The sequence below is a fragment of the Dipodomys merriami genome, unplaced genomic scaffold (assembly GCF_024711535.1).
Source record: "Dipodomys merriami isolate MVZ:Mamm:240054 unplaced genomic scaffold, mDipMer1.0.p SCAF_18, whole genome shotgun sequence".
Taxonomy (NCBI): Eukaryota; Metazoa; Chordata; class Mammalia; order Rodentia; family Heteromyidae; genus Dipodomys; species Dipodomys merriami.
In genome coordinates this window covers 14,055,754-14,068,135 of record NW_027203159.1, presented here as the reverse complement: position 1 = coordinate 14,068,135, position 12,382 = coordinate 14,055,754, and the positions used below count along the sequence as shown (strand labels likewise).

At 34.1% G+C, this 12,382-nt stretch overlaps 1 pseudogene; it reads right to left on the bottom strand.

Annotated features, from left to right (window-relative positions):
• Window positions 1-6,591: 6,591 nt before the first annotated feature.
• Window positions 6,592-6,628, bottom strand: LOC138830017 (U6atac minor spliceosomal RNA; annotated as a pseudogene).
• Window positions 6,629-12,382: the final 5,754 nt, after the last annotated feature.

The following is a 12,382-nucleotide window of genomic DNA, read 5'->3' as shown; positions in this document are numbered from 1 at the left end:
CACCTCCATCATCCTCAACATGACATGGACCACCACTGGATGACCATCTGGGAAAGTTTAAGAGCCATGCAGTCAATTCATCCAGAGGAGACCAATGACAGCAGGATGTAACAGATCAGAATGCCCTGAGAGAGAGGGGGAAGAGGAGGTCAGTGGAAGTAGGTAGGGTAAAAGATACATCACTCAGAAAAGATGCATTGTTCAACTGGTTGGGGAGTGGGTTATTTGTGTGATGGGATGATTGGAGGTTGAGTACTGGCTTTGGAGGATGGTTAATTAACCAGAGCAATTCTCCTTTTCTCATTTGATAGATCATATAAGAGTCTCTATGAACCCTTTGTCCAGGTTCTATCAAAAAAATGATACTCATATCTCAATCTCTTTCATTAATATGATTTCATACATGAAGAACCAGTGCAAGGCTCCATGAAATATTTTATCAAACTTTAAAAACACACATATATTCAGCATTTTGGCCACTGTTTACTCAAATAATGTTTAATTACATATACTCAATTAATGTATACAAAAGGTGATAGAAAAAGATAGTTAAAAACATCCCAAAAGTTGGGACATCATCAGTGTCTGTCCTACAGCTCTAGAACTTACTGTAGCAATGGTAAGTTAGGAAAAAAATCATTTTCTACACATAGTTCAATTAAAGTTCAAATATCTTGAGGTTTTAATCAAACTAAGAGCAATTTTGTAATCAATACCCTAGATTTACAAAGAGAAACAGTGAATCTCTCCTTGATATCAGTTAAAAAGCACGGACTGGAACCTAAATGATTTAAGCTCAATTCAGGTTAAATGATATTTAAGTGGATGTTTTAACATTTTGGAATTTAACCTTTAAGAATATTGTAAATTACATTGGAGCTATTAGGCAACGTTGAGTAAAAGGAAACCACCTCCAAAGTTTATGAAATCTGGCAAACACAGTTTAAAATAATTGTCCAACACAAAACACCTGCTCTGCAAATACACAAGTTGAACTTCCACTGTCACAGTTTCCATTATATTTTGCTTAGATTTCAGAAGAAATGCAAATGTCTCTACATGACATGTCTTCCCAGAGACTCTCTCACGTCATTCATGTACTTTTACAATTTAAACTTAATAAGAAAAGAAACCCTAATTCATCCATTAACTGAAGACTGTATGAGGAACCAACATTTTACACTGCTTCTTAGAGAAGATAACTGATTATTAGAAAAGGAATGTACCACAAAGCAAAGGAATCATTGTGAGTTATGAGAACCAAAATTTGAGATTCGGACTATTGTTCAACAGGTTGTACATTTCAGTAGAACAGTGTCCAGTGCCCATTTTACACTGAAACATTAGCTTTTACCAGATAGTATAGAAACATGCACGACGTGGTTTTGTGATTTTTATCACAGTCACACTGCAATAACCTCTCAGGATCCACAGATTCCTCCAAAAATGAAAAAAAATGCATTGGGGGAAAAAGCAACATGTTGGGGAAAATACAAATCTTCACTGTTTTTCCCTTTAACAACTACACAATACCTTAGGAATTGTTCTTAGGAGAATGAACATTCAAAATAGAACAAAGAGTATTACTGTGGAAATTACCTTCTTTTGTACTCTGCCTCCCCTTCAGATAGTCGTTCTCATTCCCATTATGAAAGTATTCATTCTTGTTAAATAATTATTGTTTGAGTCAATTGGCATTGTTACCCTGTATTATCTTCTGAGAGTGTACATCCATGGGTGGCTCATGATTTACTGCATTTTTATAATTCAGTAAAGAAAAGGGACATAATTTACCTTCTTTCTTACATCTCAATATGTCATACAAAAACTCAAAGTTATAGTGATCAACAAATCTATTATTTTAGAGTTGATCAGGAGTAGTAGTATTTATCCTATTTTGTCTACTCTTGCTTTGATACCATCTGCCATTCAATCAATGAAGAAAATAAGGTGAACTCAACTAGGTAAATAATTTCTAAAATAATGTGTACCTTTTTCCATTGTGATAGCCAAGTAAATCTCAGCATTCCTTTGGGAAGGAAGATACTCAGAGAATAATCCTGACTAAATACATCAAAATGAGATATCTTAAATGTTGGGATTTCTTTAATGAAATGATCAGAAAACAGGGAGAATATATTCATCTGTAAATCTTGAAGCTAGACACACGTGACCTGAAATACATTGATTTCTCTGTCTACTTCACAGATTAGGGTCACTTATAGCAAGCTATACAAATGTATAACATTTGGACTCAACAAATTTCATAATTTTCATTTATTTCTTCATCATAGACAAACAGTAGAGGAAAATATGACCTGACAACTTTTGAGCTAATTTGCAAAGTTTTCCAAATTATGGATGACTTAATTACCCATTTCCATATAACTTTTTACAAATATCAAACACCTATTAAAAATTTACACTCAACTGAAGGAGGATTTGCCATTCTTCTACATCTATTGTGATCCCTACTAGGATTATAAGATTATTAGGAAGAATCATTCAGATAGCTGCTTCTTAGACAAGATATGTACCACAAAGCAAAGGAATCATTGTGAATCATGAAAATCAAAATTTGAGATCGGGGCTGTTTTTGAGTAGGTAGTACATTTCAGTAGGACAGTGTCAAGTAGCCATGAAGCAGAGTCAGAAGACACTTAACCATAGGTGGATGAAGATTGCAAGATCATTAATTTTACATAATTTTATGGATTTTGATAACCGCTGTTTCCTATTCATTGGTGATCACTAAAATTGAAGAACTGAACATTTTTTCAAATCTGTGTGGCTCAAAACTAATTGACTAAATGGACACAAAAGTGTTTGATGTATTGTAATATGAGATAATGAATTCGAAAATGTAATACCTGGCACCAATTCAAAATTAAGGATTTAAACTGACAGCTCAAATAGGCCTTTCAAATATCATTTGTTATGCTTAATTTCAGGGGAAAGTCATCATGGCCAATGCTTTGGGATTTCCACTACCCTAGTAATAAAATTATGAAGAAGAGATTGAAATTGCTTAAACCTAACATACAAAATGCATGAAATATGCAGAAGAAAGTGAGTCGAGGAAGTCTTGCTATCGTTATTCTCTGAAAAAGTGATGGCAAGCACAAATATGCAACATCATTTTGCTTGAAATCAATGAGAAGTTGTGTTTTCAAAAACACTTGTTCAGGAGAATTGTAGAATAATAATTTTGACGATTTTTTTCCTTACTTAAGTCAAAGTTAAATTACAATCTTCTGTTATATACTTAAAAGCTAAGATCACTACTTCTTGCACATTTTGAAAGTACTTTTGTGCAATAAGCAAACGCTATCCATGGTTTTACCAATTTTAGAAATCAATTGTACAAATGAGTGCATTCATTATTACTTTTGTTGCACGTAAAGTCTTTTGTTGCTTCTATAAAGTGATGCTGTTCTGAGTTTTCTTTCTGAAATTACAATTTATTTTTGGAAAATGAGTTAGGATATAGGTTAGATATGTGAGTTCAGGTATTGGTTAGATTTTTGAGTTCTGATGATGAATACCAGATATGGTAATTGGGCAGGTAATAGTTTTATGTGAGGTAATTATGACTGAGCAGCATATTCTGAATGCCTTTCTCGAGGCAGGTTTTTACTCTTAGTGGACTGGTATTAAGTTTCAAAATAATGTCTGTGTCCTTTTGTTCAGATTACTTGGAGTGTGGCTTCTAAACCATCCAGAGAATCTTGATCATTTATTTGGAAAAAATTGTATGTGTTTAAGATAACCTGTCAGATGAACAGAAAAGTGCTAAAGCTCTACCTACATATTTATACACATTTATATGTGTATATGTATATATATGTATATATAATACATTTAATATATATTATATTATATATACATATATATTAGTATATATATATACATATATATTTATACATGAACATACATGTATAAATATATAAGTATAACATATGCTGGTAAGCGAAATTAAGCAAAGATATCGACACAAGAGGGTTATCTTTGTTTTTCTTGCTTTTACTATGGTATGTGAGATTTTTTTTGTTTCAATTTCATTTTCCTCCTCCTATTTTATATCCCTGTTGTCACTTTACTTGATTTTGATATCTGGCATCTTGTACATAAATTTTCTTTAGTTTGGGGAGTGGAAGGGGAATAACAAAATCCTGAAAGAACACAGTATAACCCATTCAATGATATGAGGCACTAATTGGGAAATGAACTTTAAAACTTTATGGTGGCAGAACAGTGGTTGAGTGGAGGGAAGGGATAGTAGGAGAAAAACAAAGGAAGGTATAACAATGTTTGACAAGCATTTTAAAGATTACATTAATGTTTTAACTGTAACCCATCTACATAGTATATTTACAAGAAAAATATTTTTAAGAAGCAGCTAAAAAACAGAAGAGAACCCCACACAGCTGATCATGGTATCCAAATGTCCTATTAATATGTATGTGGTAGAGGTAGGTGTAGCGAAAGTAAGAATTTTTACATCGTGATATATTTCTCTTTTCAATTTCTCAAAAAATAATGTTTCATGAAGGATATTGAAAATATGAGTAGAATGTAAGAATTGATATATACAAAATAGTCTGACTTTAGCCTCTATTACTTCCTAAATGCCAATTCGTACACACTTTGTTAACGGATGATGATATTTTTTCGTCTCAAGGGTGAAATTCAATTGAATTAAGCAAAAAGAAAAACAATTAAACTGAAATTAAGGATAATGTTTAGCACATATTTATGGATATTGAGAATGACTTTATCCACTAAGAAATTTTTGTCATATATATTGATTTGAAATGAGACGACAAGCATCATGTAACCACATTGTGGTTTCAAAAGGAAATATTGCTAAGGTAAAAGGATAAAACACAAACTAAAAGAAGAACTACAAAAATATCCAAATATCACACTATGGTTTAATATCAAGCAATGATAAGTGATAATATATCAACTTTAACATAAGTGGTACATACTTCAAGTGAAAAGAAGAGGAGAGAGAGTAACTTAGGGAGAAATATAATTAAAAGTGGGATGAATTCTTAACTAAGCAAACTTCTCAACGACTTTCCTGTATGTACCATTGTACTGATTGGTGTGGGGCGGGCAGAGGTGTAATTTGCCATCGGTTGAAAAAAGCTTTGGGATATTTTCTAAAATGTAAAAATTTCACCATATCAACATAGTATATTTTTATTTATTGCTAGGTCCAATAGAGATTTTAACAAATCACACTCATAAATATTTAGCATGTGTTTTCTCTCTTTGGAGCTCCTACTTCAATACCAGAAAACTACTCCAAACTAAAGTTTTCATACTACTTTAATTAATTAATCCACCTGGTAAAGTATGATTTTGTCACAAATCTGTACTCCAGTGTATTTATGTGGAAATTTTTTTAGAAATTTCTCGTTGAATTGTGAGTGTGCAGCCTTGTTCATGGAGCATATGTATTCATAAGAAATTTCTAGGCTACCAAATTTTGAAGTGACTTATTTGGTAATCAAAAGGAGAACATTAATTAAACCAAATTATTCACTGATAATAGATAATCTAGTGGCAACACTATCATGATTTTGGCCATATGACAAAGCATACATGTATTCCGGTAATATTATCAAACATTCCTTACCCTTACATTAAAATAACTATGAACAACGAAATTACTTGTTGTGAGGAAAATATAAAACACCCTTGTCTGGCTCCCTTGAAGTTAGAAGCATGCCTTTCACAAATTGTTCACATTTATCAAATAGGAAACATAAAACATTTATCTTTTTTCAAGCATTTTATTTTTAAAATGTTGTACAGAAGGTACAGTTACATGAGTAGAGTAATGAGTACATTTCATAGTGAGCATTATTATCTCCTACTTTATTTTTAATATACCATCACTTCCCTCCCCAGCTCCCCAACATGTCCCGGACCCCCACCCCAACATTAGCAAGTTCATTTTTAATATAGTGTCCTGTAAATCTCATTGTCACAATGGGTCAGCCTGCATCCTCATTTAAGCATGCTGGAATATCCTTTCTTGTCCCCAAATTACAGAAATAAATATACAATGTGCAGAGCACGAGCATCACATCTTTTGAAAACAGCAATTATACCATGGGGGAAGAAGATACAATAAAAACAAAAGTATCACATAGTGTATTGTAAGTACAGTAAAAACACTAGCAAGAAAGAAAAAAAATAAAAAAAAAACTCGTGTCCCTCTCTTGGGGAACATTTTGCTTAACATTATTGCATATAGTCATATGTACATAGCCTTTGACCTACTCTGCTTTTCCTAAAAATGTACTAGTCACGGCAAACAAAGGAAACCATGCGACCCATTTCTTATGGCCTGGCTTACTTCACTTAATATGATTATTTCCCGTCTTTTCATTTAAAAAAAAAGGCAGTTTCATTTTTTTTCTGACAGAGGCATAGAATATATATAGATAGATAGATAGATAGATAGATAGATAGATAGAGAGAGAGAGAGAGAGAGAGAGAGAGAGAGAGAGAGAGAGAGAGAGAGAGAGAAAGAGAGATCACATTTTCTTGATCCATTCATCTACTGAGGGGTATTTGGTGAGTGCTAAACTTCTCTCCTTTCATACAACACAACTGAGGGGTATTTGGGTTGGTTGCTTATCTTAGCTATGTTAAATAAGGCTGTAATAAACATGGTTGTACTGGTGGCATTCACATGACTTTGTGATCCTTTGGATAAATGCCCAAAAGCACGATTGCTGGGTCATAAGGGAGCTCTATATGGAGTCACTTAGGGAATCACCATACGGCTTTCTACAGTGATTGAACAAGTTTTACACTCCCACTAACAATGCAGTAGGGGGACCTTTGGCCACCTCCTCTCCAGTATCTGTTCTTATTTGAGTTCTTGATTATAGCCATCCAATCAGAGGGGGAGATGGAATATCAGTGTTATCTTTTTTTTTTAATTGTATTTTATTTTATTTGAGAACATACTGTACAGAGGGGCTACAATTACATGGGCAGGATAATGCATACATTTCTTACCAAGCATTGCAGCCTCCTCCTTTGTTTACCCTTCACTTCCCTTCCCCGCCTCCCCCCTCCCCCCACCCAATTTTACCCCCCTCCCCCCACCCAATTATACCCCCCTCCCCCCCACACACCGACATTGTAAAGCTGGTTTTGACATGACATTTTGTACTTCTCATTGTTGCAACAGGTCCACCTGAATCCTTAAACGACTTGTTTGTCCCCATCTCCTCCACATGTTATACTGACATCAAATATAGTGAAAGCGGGGGTTACACTGTGGGGGAGGGACATACAAAGCAACAAAGAAATAATCTTATAAAGGCGTTAGAAACACATGCATGAAAGAAACGAAAACATTAAAATACATATTTAAGGGTTCATTTTCCTAACATCACATTATCTGACCTTTTCCGCTTGACTCATACCTATACTAGATATTGCAAATAAGGGAAACCATGGGACCTATGCTTCTTTGGGCCTGGCTTACTTCACTTAATATAATTTTTTCCAAACCTTTCCATTTCCTAACAAATGGGGAAATGTCATTCTTTCTGATGGAGGCATAGAATTCCATTGTGTATATATACCACATTTTCTTGATCCATTCATCTACTGAGGGGCATCTGGGTTGGTTCCATGTCTTAGCTATGGTAAAGAATTTCTTGCATTTCTAGTGAGGCTGAACATGTCTTCGTGTATTTATTGGCCATTCTTATTTCCTCTTCAGAGAAATCTCTCATTCTTACTCCATTTGTTAATCGGGGAGTTGTTTCTTTGATGATTTGTTGTTGTGGGATTTAGTTTTTTGAGTTTTAAGTATATTTTAGATATTAGACCTATGTCCGTTGTATGGCTAATGAAGAACTTCTCCCAGTCTCTGGGCTTTTTGTTGATCTTGCTAGCTATGTCCTTTGCCTTGCAGAACCTGTGCAATTTCTTGCAGTCCCATTTGTTCAACCTTTCTTTGAATTGTTGTACTTCTGGTTCTTTATTGAGAAAATTTTGGCCTTTGCAAAAAGGCCTAGAGTTTCTCCAATTCCTACATGTAATGTTTTCATTATGTATGCTTTTACATCGAGGTCTTTGATCCATTTGGAGTTGATCCTGCTGTATGTAATAAAAATGGATCTAGTTTTATTTTCTATAAGTGGTTAACCAATTTTTCCAGCACCATTTACTGAAAAGTCTGTCATTCTTCCATTCTGTTTATTTAGCTTATTTATCAAATATTATGTGGCGATTGTCCTGTGGGTTCATTTCTGGGTCTTCAGTCCTCTTCCATTGGTCATCAGGTCTGTTGTTGTGCCAGTACCAAGCTGTTTTGATGACTATGGCCTGGTAGTAGAGTTTGAAGATTGAAATTTACATTCTTCCAGGGATGTTATTGATAAGTTGACAAAAATTTATACAGTGAGTTGGTCTTAACAAAGTCATAATGTTCCACACTTCAATTGTAATATTCACATGAACAGGTGATAATAATATATTTATGGAAATAAACTAATTCTACATCATTCTATATCTTGCCCTATTATCACTATATAATTGGACAGTTATTACTTTTGCATGTTTCACACTTCTTGATGGAAACAAAGAGATTCTCTGATTAAACATAGGGGCAGTGTTAAGCATGACACATCTTTTGTAATTATATTGAAGTTCAAAATCTATCGATTGTTGATATAATTCTTGAATGAATTCATCTCATTTCATCAAAAATATATATTGTTTCACACTGATGTGTAAGAGTTTAGGAAATAATGAGTACAGATGAATACAATTAATGAGTACAAAGTGTACAGAGGTACATAAAATCATGGAAATAGGACTTCCAAAGAAGGAAAATTCTATTGGATTTCTTTATCACATCCTCACAAGACTTGTGAATGTCTGAATTTCCTGACAATACACTCAGGTTTATCGAAGGGATGTATTTCCAAAAGTTTAATAAAATGTTGAGGAAGCTTGTGTGCCCACCATGAAACAAAGTTTGAAAAGTTAGACATAAACCATAGAACGTATGCAATAACTAGTGTGAAAATAAAATGTTAAGACAAATTACAACAAATGTATCAGCAACACTCACAAGCAAATATGTTGGATATGGTCCTTACAATATTGGGTGTTAATGGGGAATGGGAAAGAAAAAGAGCTAAATGAGGAAGGGATGACAATTTCAATAAGGATTGTACTCACTACTTGTATAACTATACACCTGCTCCAGATCACGATGAAAATAAGGTAAAAATAACAAAGAAAATACTAATTTACAGAACTGATGGAATGACTCATGTTTCATATCGCATATTCAACTCACTTTGAAACAGATGATAATGACAATATCTATTAATAATTCTTTGAATTCTAATTTTGCAATTAGCTCCTTTTTGTATATACAAAACAAACAGAGCAAAAAATAATTTTAGGCTAAATTATACGTTCTGTATTTCCAATTCTGGTATCTATAGCAAATTCTATGAATATCCTTGTCAGTTATTTCCAGATTACAAAATGTATGCTAAGGGCTTTGGCACAGAAAATATATAAATATTCTTTTATTAGCAGTGAATAGTATTCTTCCATTTATGTATTACTGTTTTAGTACCAAATAAATCTTACAAAATTTGATATTTGACAGAAATTCCATATGGATATATATGATCCACACATAGCGATGCACACTGATAATGGAACAAGAAGCTTAAAGACAGTTTTTAGACATGAATACACTAATGCCCAAATTTTGGGAGAACCATTTCTATCACAGGTTATCACTGAGTAAATTGTTGAAAGTAACATGGAGGCTTCAGATTGCAGTAGTTATTCATACTGAAGAAGAAGCTACAAAGGGAGAGAACACATGCAGATTACCTTAGAATGTGATTTGTCAAGGATTCTATTGACCTTGCAATACATATGTGGTGAAATTCATAAATTTTAGAAAATACTTCACAGCCTGTTGCCACCTTGGGCAAGTTACACCTACATCACCTCAGACCACCCAAAAAATACGGAACACAACAAAAAGTACTTGAGAATTTGGTTTAGCCACGTATGAATCATAATTTATCTCTTGTTCTCTCTGTTACTTCCTGTCATTCTCTTTTAAATGGAAAGAATTACTGCTTATATTAAAGTTGATAAACTATGACTTCTTTTGGATGAACATAGCTGCATAATAAAAGAGTGTTGTTATAATTTTTTGCTTTTGTTTGTGTTTTGAATTAGGTCACTCTCATTTAGAAAGCACAATGAGGACTGGGAAGATTGCTCAGTGGTACATAACTTGCCTTACATGCCTGAGGACCTGGTTTCGATTTCATAGCAATACATAAGCAGACAAAAAAAAGAGGAAGAAGTGGTGCTGTGACTCAAGCCTTGAGCTGAAGAACTGAGGGACAGCGCGAAGGCCAGTGCTCAGGTCCCACAACCAGACCCCCAAACTCCCCCCAAAAAACACAATGAAAGCTTCTTATTTCATGATATTTGTTTTCTTATTTCAAATCAAAATGTATTTCAGAAGAAATTTTCTGGGGACTAAATTGTCAACGTCTAAGGCATTTGGGTCCCTGGGTAAGGGTCTCAAAATCACCAGGACACAGGAGATGCAGAGTGCAAACAGCAATTGCCATTGCATGCTATGCTTTATTGCTAGTGGGTTTTTAAAGACAAGCAAGCATATTCTTTACCAAGATTTAGTCAGGAGAACTTCACACAAAGAATTTCAACAGATACAATTTTGCTTAAACTATGAGACACAATGTCTTTATATATTTTTTTCTAAACTATTTAGAGCAATCTCAAACCACTTCCCTGTACTCAGGGAAATGCTTGACTAGCTGTTCGTCTATGCTTAAGTAAGCAGAAGAGCTACTTTCACAGCTCTGAGGAGTCTATGACATGTGCTTTGAGACAGTGCAAGAGAAGGTGTTCCCTCTAGCCCGGCATGCCAAGAGCTTACCACATACACAAACACAGTCCACAGATAATCCTGAGACTGGAGCCTGCATCATTCTGTCCCTCCAACACAGAACCCGAGTCTTCACAATTTCCTTCTTTTTTCTTTGTTTTTTAAAGTAAAGCTTTCCACAAGGTCATCATAGAAGCTTGCATTGGTTTCATAAAAATCAAATATAACAGTAAAAATACAAACAAAATAAAAACAATCAGAATTTCCATATCACAAGCAGTATGTGAAATGCTTAGTAGTATTCCTTTCAACTGTTTAATAAATGCATCAGCAATATTAGAAGCATCATCATTTGCAAATTGTTTATGAAAAATATCATGTACATTAAATTGTAACTGAGCAATTTGAGCAGCCATAGAATTTCCAGATAAATACTGCTGTATTACATTCAAATCATGTATAGATTCATTATATTTTACATTAGTAATGCAAAAGGTAGTAGAATTCCAAGCACATTTCAATAATAACTGTTTTTCCACAGCCAATAACTTTTTTCCTAACCTTCTCACCTTCTGTTTAAGAACATTAATATGTGTTTGTAACCTAGCATCAATTTTTACCTGTGAGACTGACAATTATGTAAATCTTGGTGCCAATCTTTTACAATGTGTTTAGTTTGTAAGGAAGTGTGTAGGGCAACTGCAGACACCATAGCCACAGTGGTAATAGTAATTAAGCTTAAAATCACAGCTACAATGGTTCCAGTCGTACACTTTGTATGAATCAGCAGTTTGGAAAAAATTCAAAAACAACAATATGCAGGGGATTTTGGGACCATTCTCTTCCTAATTTAACAGGTAGCCAAATATGAGTTCTTTGTTGTAAAATCATAGTACTATCACTATCACTGTCATTAAAATCAACAGAGGAATTAATCCAAGAATACAGGTGACAATTAAAACAAGAAATAGTAGGAGAAAATGTAAAATTCCCTACTAAAAATACATAAGGCAGAGGTACACAAACAGTTTTATCATAAGATTTGTTCAAAGTAAAATTATAAGTGGAAGAAGCGTTCACCATTCCCGAAAACTATCCATTTGATAGCATCACGGGTTTCAGCTCTGCTGTGACATTCCAAAGATGAGACTGAACAGCAGTGGGTGCAGCCAGGAAAGCCCATCAAGCATCTGTAATGCCTTCATGTCCCCAGGCCATCAATCGAGTTCCGGTAAGCATGCATTAATGGCATCCTACATTTTAGTAACATTAGATAAATCACATCTGCTAATATTTTATTCGGAACATGCGTTAACAAACTGTCCAAAAGGTCCCTAATCAATAAAATTATTGAACATTTTTCCAAATTTTCCTCTACACTCTTGCAACACAACAGGCTGATATTTTAAATCAATATGAATAAAATCAGGGCACATAGGT